Here is a 23039-nt window from a genome sequence, read left to right as displayed (position 1 = left end):
ACTTTAGGTGTTTTTTTAGTTTTATTAAATGTTTTATGTAAATAAGGCTTCATACAAGCTGAATTATCGAGAAAATACAGTTTGAACTGGAGGCACTGGTATAGCAAATATACGTTAAGAGATTAGTTTTTTTAATTCTAGAATAAAAAAAATTGTCTGTGACATGCTAGAAGTGCCCTAAGAATGAATAACTTTCTTATAATCTGAATTTTGTTAAAAATCAGGTAAATTTGTAATCGAAAGTACCTTTTTAAAATTAAAAAACTAAACTAACGTCTGAAATTATATTTCGTTAATTTCGCCTGCAATTAGCGCAAGTTGTGAACAAATTTTAATTTTCGCAAATATATTCGCTCAGCAATATTTATTAAAAATTCTTATACCAAAATATTGCTTAAGGTTTTACGTTTAATGAGTCAATCTTTCACTCTACCATCACGAGCAACGGTACCAAATTCGCCAAAAAATATATAAAGAAGTTTTTTAATTTACACCAACATCTACTTAAATGTTTTTTTATTAGTATTTATATCGTGATTAATAAATTAAGCGCATTAGGCACTGTCTGTATTTTTAAGGTGTTATTTTTTAAAATTTGCCAATACAATTTTTTTTTGCAAACAAATTTTAGTCATTTTCATGCTCTTTAGTTTGCTTGAACCCGGATCACAGAATTAACATATTATTATATTAATTAAAAGTAAACGTTACAGTTACAATACTTAAAGTGTAATTGCTGAATGGCTATAAAACCCATTCAACCAGTTAAAATAATATATACAATTAAAACTTAAGTTTGTAGAAACGACTACGTAAACATGTAAGTATATTAAGACTTTACACAAGTTTTAGTGCGATGCGTAATTTTTATACAATTAACCAATTGGCACAAAATAATGACTTCACTTTATAGACATGCAGTTCAAAAATGTTGTTTAAAATAGAGCTTTTTAAAACGCCCTTCAGAGTTATTTCCGTAAACAGTGGTATCGTTGAAACAAAACAATCCAGTAACATTGTATTGACCAAGAAATAATGATAAAATAGTCATATATACCTTTCAGACAAGAATCAAAACAGGCAATGGCCTTATAGTGTATAAGCCCTTGTATAGGATAAATTAAAAAAAAAAGAAAAATTACAAGAAAGGTCGTGATTGGTTGACGTGGTTGCTAGAACTATAGCTAAAGATGTAACAAAACGCTTAAAATAATAAAAAAACGCCAATATTTTGTGTAGATACTTTGAGATGTAGTTTTGCTATTTCAATTTACACCACGATTGAAAGATTGTAATAAATATAATATAATATTTTTTATTCGATAAAGGACCCCGAAAATTTTAGATATAGGACCACATGTGCTATTTTAACAGATCTTTAATTTTTTTAAAGTGACCCGGTTCACATTTTCTTACAATTATGGCTTGCAAAACAATCCACATCATATTACTATTACTTAATGTGTCTTAAAATTTTTGAAATGGTTTCAAGCTTTACGAGAAAACATGCCTTGAAGCAATCAGTGTACATTAAAATGAAATATTCGAGCTACGATTTTCTACTTCAAACATATTATGGCACGTGAATAATTTTAATAAGGGACCTTTGCCCACAGCACCATAGCGAGCAAAATATTATTCTAGTAATCTTATTTAATAACAGTTTTGGAGTTGTAATTCGAAATGATTTATGTGCCAATCTTTTATTACCAATGTACTATTTTTAGAAACAAAAATGATTTGTTTGCTCAGTGTCTTTTCAACCATAAACTAACGAAGGATTTGTTACACTTCTAATTAGAGTAATTAAATTAGTTAACCGACTCATTCCTGGAATGCTTTGCCAAAACCTGTAGTACACTTTTGACCAATCGGCCACTTTAAAGTCATACTAATGTTCGAATAAATCATTTTAATAATAAGGAAAACCGAAACAATCTTCACCCTCAGTAAAAGTTTTCTTTAGAAGAATTGCCTACAAAAATTATGAGAGGAAGAAGCATTTTACAGATACAGTAGCATTTGTCTGACTATTTAAAAAAAAAAAACGTTAAGTTAAGGTAAACAAATAAAGATACTAAGTTGTTAGATACGAAGAGGTCTATCTAAAAATATTTTTGTTTTGATTTCGGAGTGTAGGAACACAAGCGAATTCAATACTCCCCCTGTCAAAATATACGTACTATAATGGAATTACAAGTTTGTTTGGCTTGTTCTTCATTTGGCAATGTTTAAAAGTTTTTTTGTTTTTGTAAATAATTCTCTTGTTTAATGCAGTAACTTTCTTTATATGTACTTCACAAGGACTTTATTAATGTGAATGATGTTGTTTAATATTTTATGTCGTCACATTTGTTTTTGTTTCTTATTTATTCGATTATTCCGGTTCAATAATACAGAAATTATTATATATTAATTATTTAGAACTTTTCAATTTTGATTTTTTTTTGTTTGTCATGCTATTAGAGAAAAAAATACACTGCACAAAGGTTGCGGCTTGTTGGTTTTGGCCAATAACTAATATTGAGAAACAAATGGAAAGGAGAGCACTAATTCTGTAATTATATTATTCGCTGCAAGCGCCATTTTCGTCTAATCGAAATTAATTTTAGCAGCAATGAAACAAGTGTACAAATTATTATCGGGCGCGGTTTTATGCCGAACCGATGTTAAATGTATTTATTTACTAAGTAATACATAATTTACTTATTTTCTTAAACACTGTTTGTTCATAAAGAGCGCTTACTCTATAAATAATTATTAAGTTTTTGTAACTCGTTTTAAAACATGTGCTGTCTCTGCACATGTTATTTAATTTCTTGGACTTATTTTTGATGACCAATAGGCTTTGTCAACAACTTTTAACTTTTTGTTGTTTTTTTTTCTAAGCAGCACGCAGAAGAGATCGTGGCAGATTGTTAAGGTTCTGGAGTGAATCACAGACCATCAAGCTTAGCATAGGACGTTCATCTCCAACGTAGACAGACAGCATTGTCGAGGTCGTTGGAAGACGCAGTATACAGGCCATGTCTAACCAGCCCTATTTGAAATCGAGGAGGAAGGCTTAAGTTCACAAATGAACGCCTTACAGCTCAAATGGTGTTGTTGTTGATGAATTTACATTTTTAAAATAACGTCGACCTTCTATTGGGGAGAATCGAGCATCTGCAACAAATATTTCGACTCATCTATGTTACGAAATAAATAGAGAAGTCGAGAATAAGTGAATGTAAATAAACATTCATATTAACTTTGCTTAGTGCTTTGAATGAGATTTATCACATGTATCGGCTAAATTAAAGTTTTCAATATCTAGGACTTTTTACTAAAATCAGTCAATTCACTTCTTTTTAAAAGATACTTCATTAAACTTTCAATGTAACATTGCCGCGTCGCTAGTTTCTGCGAAGAAAATATTCCAAACAATATTAGTACTCCAATCTTCCATTAAAATATAATTTTTGTTATTTCTTTATGTATCGATATTTGTTATGATATTTTGCAAATTTCCCTTCATTCCAACTTTAATTAACTTTAATAAGAACCCTAATTAAATTATACGCAGGTGAATAGTTTTTAGCGTAAAAGCCTTAAGGAGTGAATTTATGAATTTATAGCTAATTTCCGGTTAACTACTGTATTGTACACCTTATTAAAAATTAATGATTTCAGAAATAACCAATAACGTAAGAAAAATAAGATAAGAGAAAGTGTATTGAAAATGCGGATGACTATTTTTTTTAATTATTTGCTTACTGTCTCTCGTAACTTTGTATTTGTGTGTGACAGAAGTTACAGTGATCACTTTAAACAAGATGATTGGAAACAATTACCATGTATTTTGACGTACTGTTTTTTACATTGTTGAATTTTCAGTGAAGTGTACGCCAACTAATCAATGTTTTCGATTCCTTACCGATCGATTGGTAAAAATTAAAAATAGAATAAACGAATTCAGATAGAACATTTTATCAGCCTGTTCTGATGCAATGAACTAATTAGAAAAATATTTATCGGTACCACAAGACAAGTGAAAAAATTGCACGCCTTTTGTTTCGAAGATTGCAATTGCATATTTCAGGTTTGTTGTAATGCATTTTATCCATGGTACTTATCGGTTATCAGACGTCGCTTGAATGTGCGCATGCGCTGTGGACGAACAGTTGATGCTCGCGCGTCGAGAGGAAGACACATCCGCCAGCCGCTGCTAGCGACGTGTTCGTGAACTACTAGTGGTCAATAAAATTGCGTGGTTTTTGCGTTTACCTCCGCAGAACGAGTACGTGCTTGAAATTGAGGGGTGCGTGGTGTTTTAATTATTATGATATTTAATATTTTACTATTTACGTTTATTATTAATATTTGTAACAGATATGGTTGCGAACTAATTTAAATTAATATTTTTATGATACTAACCCTCAGTTGTTTAGCGATAATTTTTAAACACAATAATTACGATTTTTACATGTTTTGTTAACCCGATTATCTCTGTAATAGTTATTTAATACTTCTTAAAGTATGAAACATGAGATTTAATAGCATTAAAAATAATTAGCTTTCTCTCCGTAACGACGTAAATGCGTAGTGGAATCGTAGTCCATGACGAATGTTTTAAGTACAAATGTACACCGTAAAACATGTTTATCGGTAACATTGTTATAATTTATTTATGCTTTTTATGGTTATCTATAGTATTTCCCGAGTATTAATCGAAATCAATTAACTACATAAGGCAATAATGGACTGTCATTTCAATCATTGGCATCTAAGTACATTTATCTAAAGGGACGTTATGCAGTTTTGTTTTGATGTAAGTCAAGAATTTTAATTACGGTATGAACGGCTAGTAAGGTTTGGTTGCGCTGGCAGTGATAGGTGGTTTTTCAGTTGTTTTCGCTTACGTGTTTTAGGTTCAATTCATATTTAGCATCATTTTTAAATTTTAATATATTTTAACTACATTGTCATTTATATTATTAGTTGTTCTGAAAATTACAGGTACATTTTTTTTAATTAGACTTTAATTCGACAGTATACGCGCGAAATACACGTCATTTTATTAACCAGTGTTTTGTTTTAATTGTAACCAACGGTTTTTTTTCCTTTTGGTTATAACAAGCAAAAAGTAGCAAAGGCATACAGTTAAACAATGATCTTGTATAGAAATGGTGTGAAGATGAGGGTCTGTTTATTGTTATTATTGTAAATATTAGTTAAACGCATAAAATATTTAACAAAGTAATGTTGAATGTATTATACGATCAACTATTTTTTTTTATAAATAAGGTATATAAAAAATATATCTTTTCCATTCCGATAGTTTCAGAGAGATTACTTTAAACTGGGTGAAAAACATGCAATTGATTTCAAACTTTTTGCTGTCATATAAGGTATATATTCACCCCTATACAACTTTTACACCTATTATCAATCTCCATGTATTTTATGTAAATAATAAATGCCGTACAATGCAGATAACACATTTTTCCTGTGCTTGGTGAAGGTCATAAAAATTTTGTTGATTCTCTTTCCATAATATTTATAGTTTCCACGTATGAGACTGATTAATACAACGCTCATATGTAGTATTATACCTAAGGTTTCAGACTCTTGCGAAAACCTCGTGAAGCTATTACAAAGACTTTTCACCAAATAGGCTGGCGAGCTTTTAGGTCATGCAGACGTTTCGTGGAGTGACCAGGCGTTAAGGCTACTGACAGGAAACCTCGGCTTGGACACTCTAATTACATGTTTAGTATTCGCCTTTTCCCGAGATGGTCTAACTTCGGCTTGTATTTATCGGACGAGACCATTGTGTCTATTGCAGGACTTATTTTAGTTAATAAATTTAAATAGGTTACCGTTTTTTAATTGTCAAGATTATTCAATTAATAGTACATTATAATATAAAATATGCGTGTTGATGAGCAGCGAATATACGTCATTTTTTTAACGAAATAGTGGATAAATTTAATGTAACGCTTTGAATGTGGCGTCACTAGTAAAGTTTATTACTTAGTGACCATTCTTTTTCTGAAACAGTAAATCCTAGTCGATACTACACAGTACTTTATATCTCAAAATCACGGGGCATGTGCATGGGTATCTCAAAATTACGGGAAGGGTAACTCACTCATCGTCATGTCAATCATTTATTTAATTTTGAAGCATTATTTATGCAAATATCATCATTTTCGTCAAAGGACGGTTCTCACCTGGACAAAGGCCTCCTTTTTAAAATATGTATGTAAATAAAATCATAATAAACAAATTATGTTTATTTTAATCAGTTGCGCAAAAGTATAGAATTTATGCGTTTCTGCTAAAAAATTTCCAAACAAATAATTTACACATTTCTTACATCCCTGAACTTTGATATTCAAACATTATTATAATAACAGATTATTGAAATTTAATTACAGTTAATATTTAAATGCTTGATTATAATTAAATTGATATTTATTTATATTTTGATTTTGATTGCAAAATTTAGTATTAATTGCATATACAGTTCAGAAAAAAATAGTAATAATCCTTAATAAATTCATTATTAATGGTTTATTACTTATACTTAACGTATTTATACACAACCTCTCGTTTCTTGATTCGCTTCCTTGTTTTTATTTTTTTAATGTACTACATCTGTTTCATATCAACTAGCTAAAATATAATACGAGATAGCTGACATTATTGAAATTATGCAGAAACTAAATGTATACTATATACAACAGGTATTTAGCATATAATTAGCTTTTACTATAAAAATTAATATTTATTTGAAAGACTGAATTAGAAAATTGGCTAAAGCACCACAAGTACATGGTTGTATAAATAAAAATACAACTCAAAACGTATACTCGCAGTATTAAATAAGACTGAATCTGGTATTAAAAAACCTTTAAAAAACTTTTCATCATCTCTCAAAATAAAATTCCATAAAAATAAAAAAAAAACCTCAGATGTTGATTGTTGTTACCCAGCAGAAATTTGATAATCTGATATCTTGTTATTTATAAACCTTTGTTGTTATTCTTTTTTTTATTTATTTGGTTCCGGCTGCAGAGAAAACATTATAAAATACATGTCGGTACATTTTCTTTGCATCTCTAATTACAGACGGATACAGCTTGAGTAAATTATATTATCTTAAGTTATTTATATTTTTATGTGAGAATCATGTTAAGACGATTACAAGAAACAAAGTATATTTTTACTTAAAATATCAATATATTAGGATGTATGTATCTAGTATAGGGAAGTCCGTATCTACATAGTGGAATAGTGATAGGGTATAGAGCTAACATAGTTCTTATACTACTCGCCGCTCCCATGTGGTTCGCGACCACACGTGGGACAATGTCACAGAGGAGCACAGTCAGTTGAAGTTGTAAAAGCCAGAAAGGTTAACATCGCCCAATACCCGACGAATACATTCCGATGTCAGTCCTTGCGGGCAATCTTCTGGAAGCATCCAAATGACTGAGAGCCATATCTATTATGAATTCTATTGTACATGCAGTGATTTTAAATCTTCAATTAGCGCTTTTCACCGTGGAAATCCAACATGACTGCTAACACAGTTACTAAATTACTAGAAAATTGGTGTTTATACTTATTTCCATTTTGGAGACATCGATGGTATAAAATTACTTATATAAATTAAATCCTAAATATTTCGTTATGTATTTTTTGCTAAGAACCAAATTTTATATATACATTCATTATTAATTTTGTAACAAGTGCAAACCTAGTTTTAGTTGCTTTAACGTATTATTTTTTAATCATTCTTCAAGATATTATTTTTAAACAAATTTGAATACACATCAAAATATATTTTTTAATTTAGTTACTACACTTTAAAAATCAATACAGTTTGGCGATTTAAATAGGCATAGCTTCACTTTTTTCCACTACTTATATAATGATTACCGTGAATTTTGCTTGCCCCCTTACCTTTTATTTTAAAGTTTATATCAATATTCAAAACCATATATGTACATTTGTAAGAAAATTACAGGTAAAAGTTATTTTAAACTTTATCTATTGATTACAAATCTATGTTCCTACAAAACTGAAACCACATTGTGTTTAACCTCTAAATTATTAATTGCATAAACTGGTTATAATAAATCAATCTTTTGATCAGACCGAGACGTACGAGGAAATCGATATTTTTTGTGGTTATCTTACACTTTGTTTGCATTAAAAAGATTTTGTACTGTTGTGGGTTGCTAATTCGTTACAAATACAGGCTGATTGGTTATACGTGTAAAAGTCTTAAAGTGGTGAACGTATAAACCTTTTGCTGTTAATATATGGTATACCCTATCTAAAAATCAATGGTTTTAGAAATGGATATGCAATCATTTTAATACGTAGAAAAGTGTTTTCATAAATCGATTCATCACATATATTTCAAAATAAATTATTGTTTACTATCTCTCCGTGCAGATTTTGTACTGACAAAGGTTATTGGCTAGTCGCATTCCAATAGAAAAAATAATTTAACAGACATCACTCCACAGAATCTGGAACTAGGTGTAAAAGATTTAAAGCTTTTAATTGACTAACAAGCTATAAATTTATGCCTTCAAAGCTTTTGTTCCTATAACCAACCATCCTGTATATTACTATAATATAGAAATATATTGCTTTACAATAAATATTCAGAGATCTAAACATCTAATTAACAGTTGTTGTGTATTATAATTCGTAATGAAATTGAAATATTAAATTAACTTGAATAATCTTTTACAAAAATTTAATACAGTGCATTATTTTTTTGTCGTTAACATGACAGATAAATGACAAGGGCCGATTATATTAACTAAATATTCAGATATTAATCATTTAAAAAAAAACAGTGTTTTATATGTTGTAACAAAGTGATTGTAGTTAAGGGTGATAAAAGAATAAAAGCATGATAACGTCGAACTTGATTGTTGGGAGCATTTAACCTGTTATAACAATTCAAGACCAGTTATGATAATATTAATCAAGTACATAAATATAATCCATTTTTAACTCCCATCGCCTGATAATGTTGATTTGAAATAGATTAATAAAATTTTATTTCATTCTGTAAAATGTAAATGTAAAGCTTCAACACAACATAAATTTTATTCGATTCTGTGTTTTTGTAACACGAATTAAAATTATTAAACTCTTTTAAGAAACTTTAAATGAGATTAATTGCTTTTTTTCTTTAATAAACAACCAAATCTACAGATAATTGAGAATTAAGATAATTCGCTTTTCCTTTTAATTATGGTTTTCCACACATTAATAAAATTAGTTGAAGTAATTCTTTAGTTTTTAATTGATTATTTAGATTCTATGTTTTAACAAATTTACGTTTTCGATAAAATATTTTCTTTTTAAAATTTTTGGTGATCTGAATCGATATAACTTCGATTTGCTTATAAATCTGTTATAAACAAACAACGAGTCGTAGAAGAGGATCAAGTCAAATATAATGGATAAATATAGTTAATTTACATAGACGGGCGCCTAAATTCAACACATTGAGAGTATTTCTCTTTACTGAAACACAATAATACAAATATGCAAATGTTTACTCACAAATAACATTGCTGTATGGAACAAATATATTGACGTTGATACCCGACTCATTACCTTTAAACTGCAATTGTTTGTAGTTTTCTTAATCATTGTTTATTGATTATTATACATTCTATAGAGCCACGTCTATAATAGTAATTAGCATTCCACAACTGTTAGCATTGTTTATAATCACGTTTTGTGTTTTTTTCTGCATATTCAATGTAAAATGCATGATTTTGATTTTGAATACATTTGCAATGTGACAAAAGTTCCTACTATTTCAAATTTTATACATATAATAAGCATTAAATTTTACGAACATTAATCCTGCTTTTATTTTAAAGTTATTTATTAGTATTGACTAGATGTTGTTAGAAATATTGTACATTTTCACACAAGTACGTATATACCTATTTAAACTATGGAAAAATCCTTGCACGCTTGAATATTTCTCATTGAGATGAAGAATTTAAATAGTAGCCTGTTTTATAATAATTGGTATCTCATAAATAAAATAATGGACAAATGTGTTTGCATAATGCTATCTTATGCATGATTTATGTAAAAGTTTATGGAATGCTACGCGATGTTTTCATTTATTATTTTAAGAAGTTACTAGATATGGCTAACGAAATAATATGAGTAAATGTATTCTGTTTTTAATTTATTTTTGTAAAATAAAGTCTTGTATCTGTTTTAATATTATCACTAGATGCAGCATTCATTAAACCTTAGTCATCACTTAAATGCTTATCCCTTAAAAAATTTTCTTTATATTTGCTGGAAAGTAAACACTTATATTTACAAGCCTTCACTTCGTGTAAATATTTTGCTCACGGATTTATCATTTACGTTGCTTACTTGCTTTATTTATAAAACATAAGTGCGTAACATATACATAAAGTATATATATACAAAAAAATCTTACGTGATTAGTAAGATAGTTTCTTTACATGTTTTTTTTTATTTATTTACAAAAAAGTCGCTTCATTTTAATTAATTATGATAATAATGCAAAGGTTTCGTTAAGCAACTAAAAATATTACTATAATTTGACCGATTTCGCGTACGTGTTAATGTTTCCTATATTGATTTGAAATTTGATCTTTCACGGTTATTAAATTAGTAGACCAAGTGCGACAGAAATTCGAGATTCATCAAGTAGAAGGTATCACGTTCACTTAAATTTAGTAGGAGGGTTACAATTTCATTCAGAATGTAATTTAGACGATTTCATTTGAATAATATTACGTAATCCTGTTTAAATCATCACCTCTATGATGTACTATAGTCGTCAGAATTGACACCGATTATTGTGTTATGTTGATTCTCAGTTCGATTTTTTAACATTCGTATATAAAATTTTATCATAAATTATATTTTCATTTCATTAGAGTGAGTGTCGATGACATAGTTAATTATATTTAAATATTATTATGTATCCGTTTGAGAGTACCTCCAGGACACGACCCGACAAGCCTATTTGTTAACTTAAATGGCAAATGTCTAACCGAACGCTAACCACTAATAATAGATTTAATGTTCTAAACTACTAAATTTACAAGCCGTAGAATCACTTAATCGCAAATTTTATATACCGCGCAATAAAAGATGAGATAACTAGGATTCGAAATACGTTTAAATCCGAACGGAATCATTCGCGGCTGGACGCGGTTGCTTCATCTAATTTTAACACAGCTTGCGTTCCTACACCCAATTCGGTTTCGACACAGCCAGCTCTTCCCATGCCTGCGATACAGTCAAACAAAATGTCTTTGAGGTTTTGTAATCGTGCTCACTGTAATTCTTTGGTTACTTATTTAGTGTATTGTTATAGTTTTGATGTATTATCTGGTATTCTGTTTTAAGAGGTTGCTCTTTGTAAAGTTAGAACAAGATATTTCATCTGTGTTACTTGATGTAGTAATAATATCTGTACAATTTTTCCTTACAGTTTAGAAATATCCGTAGACATACAGATACTTCATCGAAATAAAAGTTATTTTCGTAATCTAATTAACTGTGTCAAGCCATCAAAATAAATTACAATCTTTTCAGATAAAATTTATACCTCATTATTGTTCAAAAGTTATAAAGATCATGATTAATAGTCCAATCATATAAATACCATGTGTGAACTAAGGTCGCACATTTTTCTTCCGAATAAATCCGCTAAATTCGGTAATTGGACGTTACTTCCTCAATTAAGTTCTTATTTCTATTAATTAATTCCGTAAGTGCATGCTGTAAGTGAAGCTATGTTGTTGTCATTTAACTTAATTATGTCCAATAAATTTTACATTTCAAATAGTATTATCCATGAAGCTATGCAACGTTAAAGATAAATTACAAGAATTCATTTTAGCGTAGTGAATCGTGCAAAATTTCTATCACGAATGTAATTTGTTATTTATCTGCTATTTTAACAACATGACAGGTTAACAAGTTAACAGAGTTCGTTTATTCCTCTGACAATTAAATTACTTTTTGGATTTTATCTATTCAAGCGAGTCACTGAAAAGTGGTCTTTTTAAAAACTTTTTTTGCAAAACTTCAGACTTCTTTAGCAAGGGCTTCACAATGGCTAAACAAGTCATGGTGAAAGCTATTTTCGAGATTTCTCTACGAGATCGAATCAGGAATGAGAAAATTACAGTTTAACAAATAAATGTCTGTGGCCACGCCACACGCCGCGCAGGACAGTTGCACCCTTAGGGTTCTGGAATGACTAAACGCGAACCACGGACTGGCAAGCACAGAGTAAGACGTCGTCCCACAAGGTGGAAAAAGCACGCTGTATTTGGGCTGGTGGCAACCAGTTTATTGAAAATCTGTGGGAGAGATCTGTGTCCAGCAGTCGTCCACTGCTAAGGTTGATGATGATAATTTACATCATAAGTCTTTATAGCCACATGTTTTATTATTTGGTATTTCGCTAAAGAAATTAATAAACTAAATATGTATGCATTTCTTAATAAATCTGGTGCTATGGAATACGGATAGTAGTGATCAGTAAGTCATTAAAAATACTTGTTTTTGAAACTTTGTTTCTGTCATTCAAAACAGATTTAAAAGGGATTACTCAATCAGCGCCATGTAATGTTTTGTTCCATTTCTTTCGTTGCGCATTGATAGCTTCGAGTACCATTATATGCTAATGTAAGACGACACGTGCCTTGCTATGTATGCTTTGAATATAAATCTATTATTGCAAAGCCGCAAGGCGCCTAATCATTTGTATTTTTTTATCTCTCCAAAAAAAATTACGGTCTCTTTTTTGAACAAAATATTTTACGAGCACACACACGTAGCTTTTCATGAACATTACCACAATGACTTAATCAAATTTCTTTTAAAATATATATCGACTTACACCGGGTGGCTGCGTTTGGTAACTGTGTACTCTACTACTGTGTATTTTTAGTTTGTTTACAGTTTAGTTTTACCTCAAACGTTACCATATTCATTGTAAATCTATTGTGTGCAATAAGTTTGTATAGTGAGGAATCTTTATAAAAGTATCTTAATTGGACTTTTACAAGTATTTAGCAGCAATTTATTTATCGCAATTTAACAATAAATTAACTGTGTTCAAACCACGCTAATATTGTAACATTTTAATATTAAAAACGCTAATGCTTTTTTGAGTATAATTTTGTATTTCAAAAGTTTAATTTAAATTACCATTCTGGTCATCATTATGTATATGTATATTCAAATGTATAGAATTTATAAAAACTTCTCGAAGTTTGAGTACGACGTTAAATTTATTCGTCCGTTTCTAATTTGCGGTTCACACGTTCATTACAATATTAACTCTTCACGGACCTTTGACGACCTGCGTTATAGCTCGGATGATTTTAATCGTGTTCGGCTAGTTCAGGCAACCGTAGCTTTGCAATATTTCAACACGAATGTTAAACACATTCTGAATAGAATTTCGTAATGATCATCCTATTAACACCTGACCATAAGGAATGAAATTGTACTAACTTTTCCTTTACGGGTTTATAATGGATAAATAAATTTAAAGTTGGCATATAGCATGAGTGTTACTAAAGCTTTGCCTGTCATGTTAAAATCGTGGTAAAATATTTTAGCTTTAATAAGCCAACATGACGATGCGCCGGCGGCATGCAATTACGTACTGCATGTGATTTTCATTCCTTGTCTCGTATGGTTAAGTACAAACAATTGTCCCTGCAAGCAGTATAGGCTATCTCGCTTTGATTTGTTTAGTCAAATACGTTTACTTAATGTTACTTAAATCCTTTTGTAACTCATAGCTGTCGGCTTAAAATTTATTCAGTCTGATTTTAAATAAAAATATGTTCCAAGTTTTTTTTTATAATAGTACAAATTTAGTAAATAAATCTTTCGGTAGGCAATAATTACAACGCTTTTTTCCTTTACGAAAGTATAACGAAAAGCCTACTAGATTTAACAAAATTGTCAAAAAACGATTATATGCCGAGAATTACTACACTGTAAATGAAAAAAAGAATCATTTGAAACGATATTCGCCTATTTTCTTTATATTTATTCGCCGTATTTCAATGTATGTCATAATTTTTTTTTAATAAATACAGTCTCACTGAGTTTCTTCTGTCTGTTCTTCTGGGATCTGAAATCTTCTTAGATCAATTATCATCCAAACACTTGGTAGATTGAATTAAATGTCAATGGCAGATGTAATCTATCGTAAGTTGGAAAGAAAATTTTTGAATTTCAATAAATGCGAAGAGAAAACTGTACAAAACTAATTAAACAAACTTGCTTTCAAAAATTTTGTTCTTAGACCTCTAATTTACATATGTCAATACGTAATATGAAAGACAAAACGCCTAATCGTTTATATATGCCATCATGACGATTGCTAATGTCTGCGGTAATATTTTTAGTATATTAATGATGTCATATCATTGTCACATAATCTTTAAAAAAAACTGGGGCGAGTAAAATAATTCGCTGTACTTCTTATGCTTTATTACGTGAAAAAATGTCAGAAGGGCATTTCAATGATATAATCGTGGTAATACATGGGGTATTTTAAAGCTGTAAGGGGATTTGTTATCGATAACTTTAGATTTGATTATCAACCAGTTCAAATTTGTATGCAAATACGAAACTTTAATTCGTGTTTTTTTTTCATGCCGCTTTGATTAATTAACTATTAGGTAAGTCGCCTTCGATCGTATTTTTGTATTTTAATTATTTGTGAATCTATATTAAATTTAAATGTTGTGCAACAATTTTTTATATCATTGAAAAAGTGCATTATTATTTAAACTTATTACTCTAGTATTATTATAATAAACTAGTTGTCTTTCGCCTGATTTGCATGACATACACAAAGAAAAATTAAAATCCATTCTTGGATTTTTTAAGGCTCAAAAAATATTCTAGTAAAGTATTATTTTTCTATTATTTTTCGTAAATGTTCAACGCCCACTCAACGTTCTTATGGGAGGAATTTCGTCTAATTTGTTCATAGCTGACAGCTATAAAAGAAATATTTCTACCAAATTACATATTTTAAAATCTCATGATTCCTCAAAAATTGTGAAGGGCCAATAAGTAGGTGGAAATCTCTTATAAAGATTAAACTGGAACCGGTAAATGACCACCAAACATTAGTAACGTATAAATATAATTAAACATGACTTGATTAGAGATATAAAATATATTAAATGAAGTAGTTCATTTGTGGTAAGTTAAATTTTTAATTCAGATGTTGAACATCATTGTAATGGCAGTTATGCAAGAACTGGTTGACCGTGAACTCGCAGCGGTTCGCATTGTGTTGCGCGATAGTGGATTTATTTTACATTTTATCAGATGCGTCCTCGCAATAGTTTTAATCAGCAATCATAATTTTAGAAACCAATGACATCTTTAAAAACGTAATTTTAAATTTATATATTAGCTCTGTTAAATCGTGGGAAGCCAACAATATCTAAAAACAAGGTCTAAGTAACACTTACGCGGGCTAATTATTCAAATTTTTTTAACGAAATATTTATGAACTTAAGATTAGCCTTGTTTATCTAAGCATAGAATTCAAGATCAGAATTTCATAAGACGCATATATGCTAGAAAAAGTGGATTATGATTTCTGAATGTTTTTAAAAAAAGATTATATTATATAGTTTATGTACATTGATCAGTTTTCCGAAAATAATGGTTTATTCGGTGATATCGCTGGTGCAGAATAATTTAGATATCGAAATGATTATTAATTAGCAACAAAAATAAATATGTTTCTCTGGTCAGATAGGTATTTTACGAATGTAGAGCTTCATATGTCTAGCAAGTTTCACATTGAATATAAATAAATTAAGCGTGGAACAAACATTTACAAAGGATAATTTAAAATTAATATTACTTATTTATTTACGATATCAAAATGAACAAGGTTAGAATGTTAACCTGTTTTTGCTTATAAATGAACTTTTATTTACTTAAATAAATACGTAATTAACTACATAATTTTAATTTTTTTTTAATTTCGTAATTGCTTGGATGATTTTGCTAAAGGCCAGTGACTATTTCCTGGTTTTATATACTCATCCCTTATTACAGCATTACATACTCGAGTGAAACAATGGCTTGTTAAAAATTTAATTGCGAACTCTTGATGATAATGGTACCATAGTACATTGTTCTAATCGTATAAAGAATACGACCACATATAATAGTATTGTTTTTGTTGTATGTTTAATTGCAACGGATACGTTGCTAAAGGTTATTTTTTATTTCTAAGTAAAATTGTGTTTGAACATATTTTATCCAGATTTATTGGTTATATATACATGTAAAGGCTTAAAAGGGTTGAAGATATATCTTATTTCCTGTTAATGGATGTTACACAATTTATCAAAAAATCAATGGTTTAGAGAAAATAAATAACGTTATGATAATAAACAAAGAATAAGCGTTTTCAAAATTCGAATTACTAGACTCCAATATTAAATATTGTTTACTAGCTGTCGCTGCAGATAAAAGAACTGATAAAAAATAGTGCAACAATTTTAGAATGACCGCTTTGTACAGATTGACAATTTACCAATAGGTTTTCAAGCTTTACAGCTTTTTTGCTTACAAATCAGCTATATCTACATTCACATCTTTAAAGCTTTTCTACCTATGACCAATCACTCTGTTAAAGTCATAAAGACTTACGGGTCAGATGTCAATTACTTTAATTAATATATCGACAAGATAGTAAATCATATCTATAAGGATTTATATAAATATTAATCAAATTTTAATGTAAATAGTAAAAAAAATCTCGCTAGCATTTTTTGGCCTTTCATATTTTATAATGCTCAATATTACAAAACACTTACGTTATTTTACAGTTGCCTCACTTGATACCAATCTAAATATTGTTTTAGTGTTGCTTAATTTTTTTGTTTATCTACAAGACAAACGAAATTATCGGCAGGCGGGGACAGACATATAATAAACTATAAAACATTAAATTCACGTTTCGATTTTTGATCCGTTAAATTGTTTTGTTTTGTGTTGTTATTTACAATAACAACGCTATTTAATGTTTACGACGTCCATGTTTACTGTAATTGTTGCAACCGCTCGGTCAATGCTTATAGATGAATGATTCCGACCTCGAGAATAACCCAAAATATACTTCCTCGTAATGTGTTCAGTATTTCCAATATACACTTTAATGAAAATAATTGACGGTCCTTTCTCAATACATGTTGTTAGATTTTGATTACGAATAATTGGATTGGTATTAAATAAGGCAACTGTAAACTAACTAAAAATAACGATCATCATTATATTAACATTGATTAAAGGAGATAATAAAAATTAGAGTTTGTTAGCAAACTGTTTTTTTAGTTTGTTGCGGAAAATAAATTTGATGATGAAACGTTAAACCAAAATTTAAATTTAAAAAAGCCACGTCAAGTTAATTTTAAAACACAACTAAAGTGTTACAGGGGATTTTTTTCATTAGTTTTAATTTTAACAACATTATTATCTGAACTTATTATAAATTTAACCACCCATTTATACTAACTTTGTACCTCTTTACAGTTATGCGAAAACCTAATCTATTTTTTTTTCGCTCTTAACTTACGATTATCCTGTATTTAAACAATATTTTTTTAATATAATCGCGATTCTAATGCATTAATTCACGATAGCAGCTATGTTTTATAACAATGCAATTATAAAGTTATGCATAAGGAATATACCAATAAATAAATCAATAATTACATATATGTACTCCTCTTTTGTGGTTAATGACTAGATAATCCTACAGCGCTTATTTAGTTATTTTTTGCTGCACACAAAATAATTGTTGTAGCACGACACAACAAAACTTTTTGAATAAATTTCAAATTTACCGGTTTTTTTTAACCTGTAGATTGTGAATATTATAATGGTCATAGTCGGAGTATTTAGTACTAAATAAATTAACCCGTGTCGGTCATGGTAGAGTGGCAAAAATCATATAACTTTTAATGTACATTACATAGACTTTTAATAAAAAGGTATTAACTCATTGAAATAAATAGATATAATCAATCAGATTAATATTATGATGTGCATTAAAGTAGGAATATAGTAGAAAATAAAGTAGTCAATATGCAATATAAGCCTATTTTACTTTCATCTTTATTATAATTTTATTCGTAAATCGTTCACAACTGACGTTAGACTCACCCAAAGATTTCTAATCAGACATCTTAACAGAGACATCCGGCCGGTATCCATCGGCTCAAAAGCTCAATCGGCCATCTGTTTTGCCCGCTGTGGCTTTGTCGATTAATTTCATTCGTCTAAGAACCCATATTACTTATTCTGTTTCGTTACATTGATAGAATTTAAATATGGAAGCTCTAAATTTACCTTAAGTTGTCAAGGCACAAGACCAACGCGTTAAAACCACGGTAGTAGCGAATAGTTTTCTGTAGTATGACAAGAAGCGACAGAGGAAACCGTGGAGTTAGCCGGAAGAGGTTCGGCACAACCCTTAAGTTACACCTCTAGTTGGAAATACGTCTCGTTTAGTTTGTACAGTATTTTTTCTTTTTCTTTAATATTGGAAAACGCGATCTGATAACTGATCTGACTGATCGTTTACTCTGTATAGAATGTTGTGGATGTGCGGTTCTCTCTGGGAATATCTCATTCTAAACTCGTATATGGTGTCGTAGCGATCGCTCATCTGAAAACTAGTGCTAAGATCAATAATATATGAGCAAAACTTGTTTAAGTTGAGTACAATACAAAAAGTTCTGTTCTTTTAAAAGCTAACTAACATAAAATAAATATTGCATTATATGAAAGCGTTAGCGTGATGTGTCATTTGAAAATTACCTATCGTGTTAACCTTGTCCTATGAAATTTATGATGTCATGTAGATAAATTATGTGGCGAACGCAATAATCGACTATGCAGAAAAAGTTGTATGGCATTGTTTAAATTTTTTTTTAAACAATGCCATAAAACATAGAACTTGTGTAAAAGACTCAACAAAATTGTCAAACAGGTATTTATGTTCAGTGAGTAATTTTTATAGTTCAATAATCGATAAATGATGTTGCCTTTAAGGTGCTAGAGTGGAGACCACTAATCCGACCACAACCTGAGAACATGCTGGATGTAGGCCACTTCCAAGCGGCCCGGGAAGCCTATGTCCAGCATTGGACGTCATGAAATGATGACGAAGGTGGATATTACAATGAAAAAACTGAAAAAAAAATGTTAAATATCATTATAAAGAAAACTGTTAAGTTTTTGGCCGGCTCATTTTAGCTAATCAGCATTCCGGGCCTTTCGTGGCTTTCTATTTATATTGCTGAAATAATCAACAGTTCAAAATTGAATGTAAATAACTACTTAAATTTTAATATTTTCAATTTTCAATTTCTCATCAAAATCAGAACTACTGTCACATAAAAAGTATTTGTTTGCTACCTTTAGTTTCTAAGCTTCCTATGAAATCGGTATCATTTGCTAAATTTTGATTCAATTATTCAAATACTCGCGAATACTAATAAATTTTCTTAAATTAAATAATTTAATGTTTTTCTCTCCTTAATATTGCTAATGCATTATACGGTGGTTATTTGTCAATTGTAAATTAAATAAATGATTAAATAACTAATTCAACTGCGCTAATATTACAATAACCAAACCTATTTTTTTACAGTTCTAACGATTATGTCATAATTAGTTTTCTATTATCATGTGTCAAATTGTTGTTACTGTGATATATGAGTCAGGTTAAAATTAGACAGGGAAAAGGCACATATGTACCGGCCCTTCCTCTTAAAAACTTGTATGTTACGTTATATTACGTCTAATTTTAATTACGTAATTTATAAAAGTATTTAACATTATACGCTAGTTGAAACGTGTTCGGCCGCTTTTAATTAAGTTTAACAAGAAAATTAAAATAGATACGACGTGATAGAAATATGTTCTAAAATTTATTAAGTTCAACAGTCTGCTTTTGTAATAGAAGTGAAGTTAAAACATTTGTGTTTGACAAACATTTGTCTATGATTTATCGAACATGAACTGTGACATAAGTCAGACATTATGGTCAGTTAGTTTATGTTTCTATCGTGTTAATTATAAACCGGTATAGAATATTCCGTTTAAGCCTGATGTCAAATGATCTTAAACTCATTCATTTTCATTAGCATTAATATCGGTGACAGATCTTTTTAGCAAGAAGTAACAGTTAAGAGATAGAGTCAAAAAAAGGATAGTTCTACGGAAACCGCTGTAGTAAACCTGACGGGCGCTCTTGGGTCGAAATAATAAATTTTTAGCCTAGTCACTCGCTGCAGCATCCACCTAAGCAATTTAACAGTTCGGTGGCCACACAATCAGGAAAACCGTTGTAGGTTTTGTATAATCTAGCTGCCTGAGTGTCCTTTGCTGCCTGCCGCCTCGAACCCACGGCATCTGCAAATACTAAAAATGTTCTGGCGCGTTTCTTACCACCAAACAGTAAATATGAATTATATATTTAAATGCTGTTTCTGCGGTCAATCTTTTGATCGAAACGTGAGAGCAAAGAGCTTGCCGGTTCTCCAATTCGATGGAATAATTAATGCAACGGCCCTCGCCAAGGCTCTAGTAGAAGTCATCGATCGAACTTTGTTAGTGGATTTAGGTTTAGGCCAAATGTCCTCAACACAAGGTAACCTCAAACTTGAAGATTATAATTGTGAAACACCATTAGTTAGTGAAAAAAATAATTTCTGTTTGAGAAATGCGGTAGATGACGTACCATGTTCTTATTTTAAAATTGGTCAAAAATGATAAAACTTATTAAATCATTTTATGTATGTATACTAACAAATCAAATTAAAATTTCAAAATTCTTTATTCAGCATGAAATGGATCATGAATGCGTCTCTTATTGACGTCAAGATGACTCTACCGGATAATAAATGCCTCAAATCTAAGAAAAGCAATTTAAAAATTATTCAACGGGACTATATTTAAAAGTATATAAAATTAATATTTAGTTGAATATTGAAATAGCCTCGAAAGAAAATAGTCATTAACGGTGTAGCAACTTTTAGCACCGAACGTTCTTTGACAGTTTTTTTTTAATTTAACAATAGGAGTTTTCTGAATTTTATCTGAGATCGTATTGTAAACGCGTGTACATTGTCCTTAAAAAGATTTACTAATTCGATGAAGTCGAGTCTTAAGTATTATAGCTTTCTTAGATTTGGGTAGTGTAGAATGAGATAAGGTAGTTCTTTGATCGAGCGTTATTGCGTTGTTTTAAAAAAATATCTGTGACCGATGTACAATGATATGCGCGTTGCCGTGGGTAGTTACGAATGACTTTTTGAAAAACTACGTATAATTGTAGTGTACGAAATGCTTAAGTATTTGGAAAGTTTTTAGTGACAAAATATATGGTCATTGTACGTAAGCTCACAGTACTTGTCTGCTATTAATCTATTGGGCAACAATGTTGTACGATCGAGTGGGTGCGATGAATTTACATTACCAGTTCTGACTAATGCTACCTCTTTGTTATTTGACACATTGTCAAGGCACTGAGCCAAGGAGACACACCAATTACATCGCTTCCTCACGCTCAAGCGCGCCTTACTTATTTATTAAATTATGTGAACGGTAACGTAGCGTTTACATACGATATCGCTAAGGAATAAGGTCTGTTTTAGGAAGGCAAATCGTTTTACCACATGTACATACAACATGGCTGTATTAATGGAATGCTCTAGCAAAAACAAATAGCTTAATAGTTCATGTTGCCACAGTATAATTAATTAATCTATATGTTTTTTACACGTGGTATTGTACGTTATACAAATACTACGAAGTAATGTAGTAATATGAAATAGACATAACAAGTAAAGCATAAGATTATAAATTTAAAAAATAAGTTTAAATGGTATTATACTAAAATGCTCAAATTAGGCGTTAATTCCTTTTAGTATTTTGTTGCTTTTTTGTAACGTCGACTACAAGGAACACTCAATCATGTACGTGCTTCTACGTTCAACAATTTTACATCGTATACGTACAGTAATATAGCAAGAGTTATTAATTTGCAACTAATATAGAACATAAATGTTCGGAGGCGGTTGGATAAGTCTTTTTAATTGTAATGACTTGATATTATAATGTACTAATATTTTTAAAATTACTCTTCCTTAATAAAATTAAAAAGTTAACTTTAAATAAAAAAAATTTTATGCATTTTGAGATTAAAAATTCAAAACTCTTGCTAGAATTTAGTACGAATGTAGACTTTTTGCCAAGATAATAATTAAAAAAAGAAGCCAGTGTCATTAGAACTTATTTCCATAAAATACTTGTCCATCTTTAAAGTATTCTGCCGAAGATGGTTATACGACCTTACTAATGTAGATCATTGCAACGTCGCAAAAAAGATAGTATGCTTGTTTATTATCATACAAGCGATGATAATGTAAATAATTGAAATTCTACATTTTCCTTATATTCAAATACAGCTTCTCTTAAGGATCTAATTGCGAGCAAAAAAGTATGTCACAATCGTCCCTTATAAGGTTAACTGTGCGTTCCTGGTTTATTACGTAAGAGTGAATAACAAGCACCGGTGGTTTATGATGAATTCACTTGCGGGTATGGAGAAATTTATACTCAAAATGGAAATAGTAACTAGAACATGTACGCTTCAGAATTAATCTTTTATCACTTTGAAGCAAGGTAATTGCGCAAACGTTTATAGTAAATAAAAAGGTTAATAGGAAACCTTTCATTTACTCCCTGTCCGTGTCAACACCGGTCTAAATTCTTCCATAGAATGTGCAGAATGTACAATGATCTCAACGCTATGTCGTCTGGTTTCGCCACCTTTGGTACATCGCCATGCAAGTTAGGAAAAGATATATCGATAAATTTGCTAGATAAAATTGAATATTAATTTTACTTTTGTTTAGTTATTTTTTATATGT

General features: G+C 30.0%; 1 protein-coding gene across 1 annotated transcript in view; it reads left to right on the top strand.

Moving 5' to 3' along the window:
* The first annotated feature begins 4174 nt into the window (after nucleotides 1-4174).
* Nucleotides 4175-23039, top strand: part of GV1 — a 28429-nt gene continuing 9564 nt past the window's right edge. Inside the window, exon 1 of the mRNA XM_068774459.1 lies at nucleotides 4175-4300. The gene's annotated coding sequence lies outside the window, so the exon portion shown is untranslated. The remainder of the gene's footprint in view (nucleotides 4301-23039) is intronic.

The sequence above is a fragment of the Battus philenor genome, unplaced genomic scaffold (assembly GCF_028537555.1).
Source record: "Battus philenor isolate CCGP_79_NKW_IND1 unplaced genomic scaffold, ilBatPhil1.0.hap1 SCAF_7, whole genome shotgun sequence".
Classification (NCBI taxonomy): Eukaryota; Metazoa; Arthropoda; class Insecta; order Lepidoptera; family Papilionidae; genus Battus; species Battus philenor.
The sequence above is the reverse complement of the archived record's forward strand: the minus strand, read 5'-3'. Positions and strand labels throughout refer to the sequence as shown.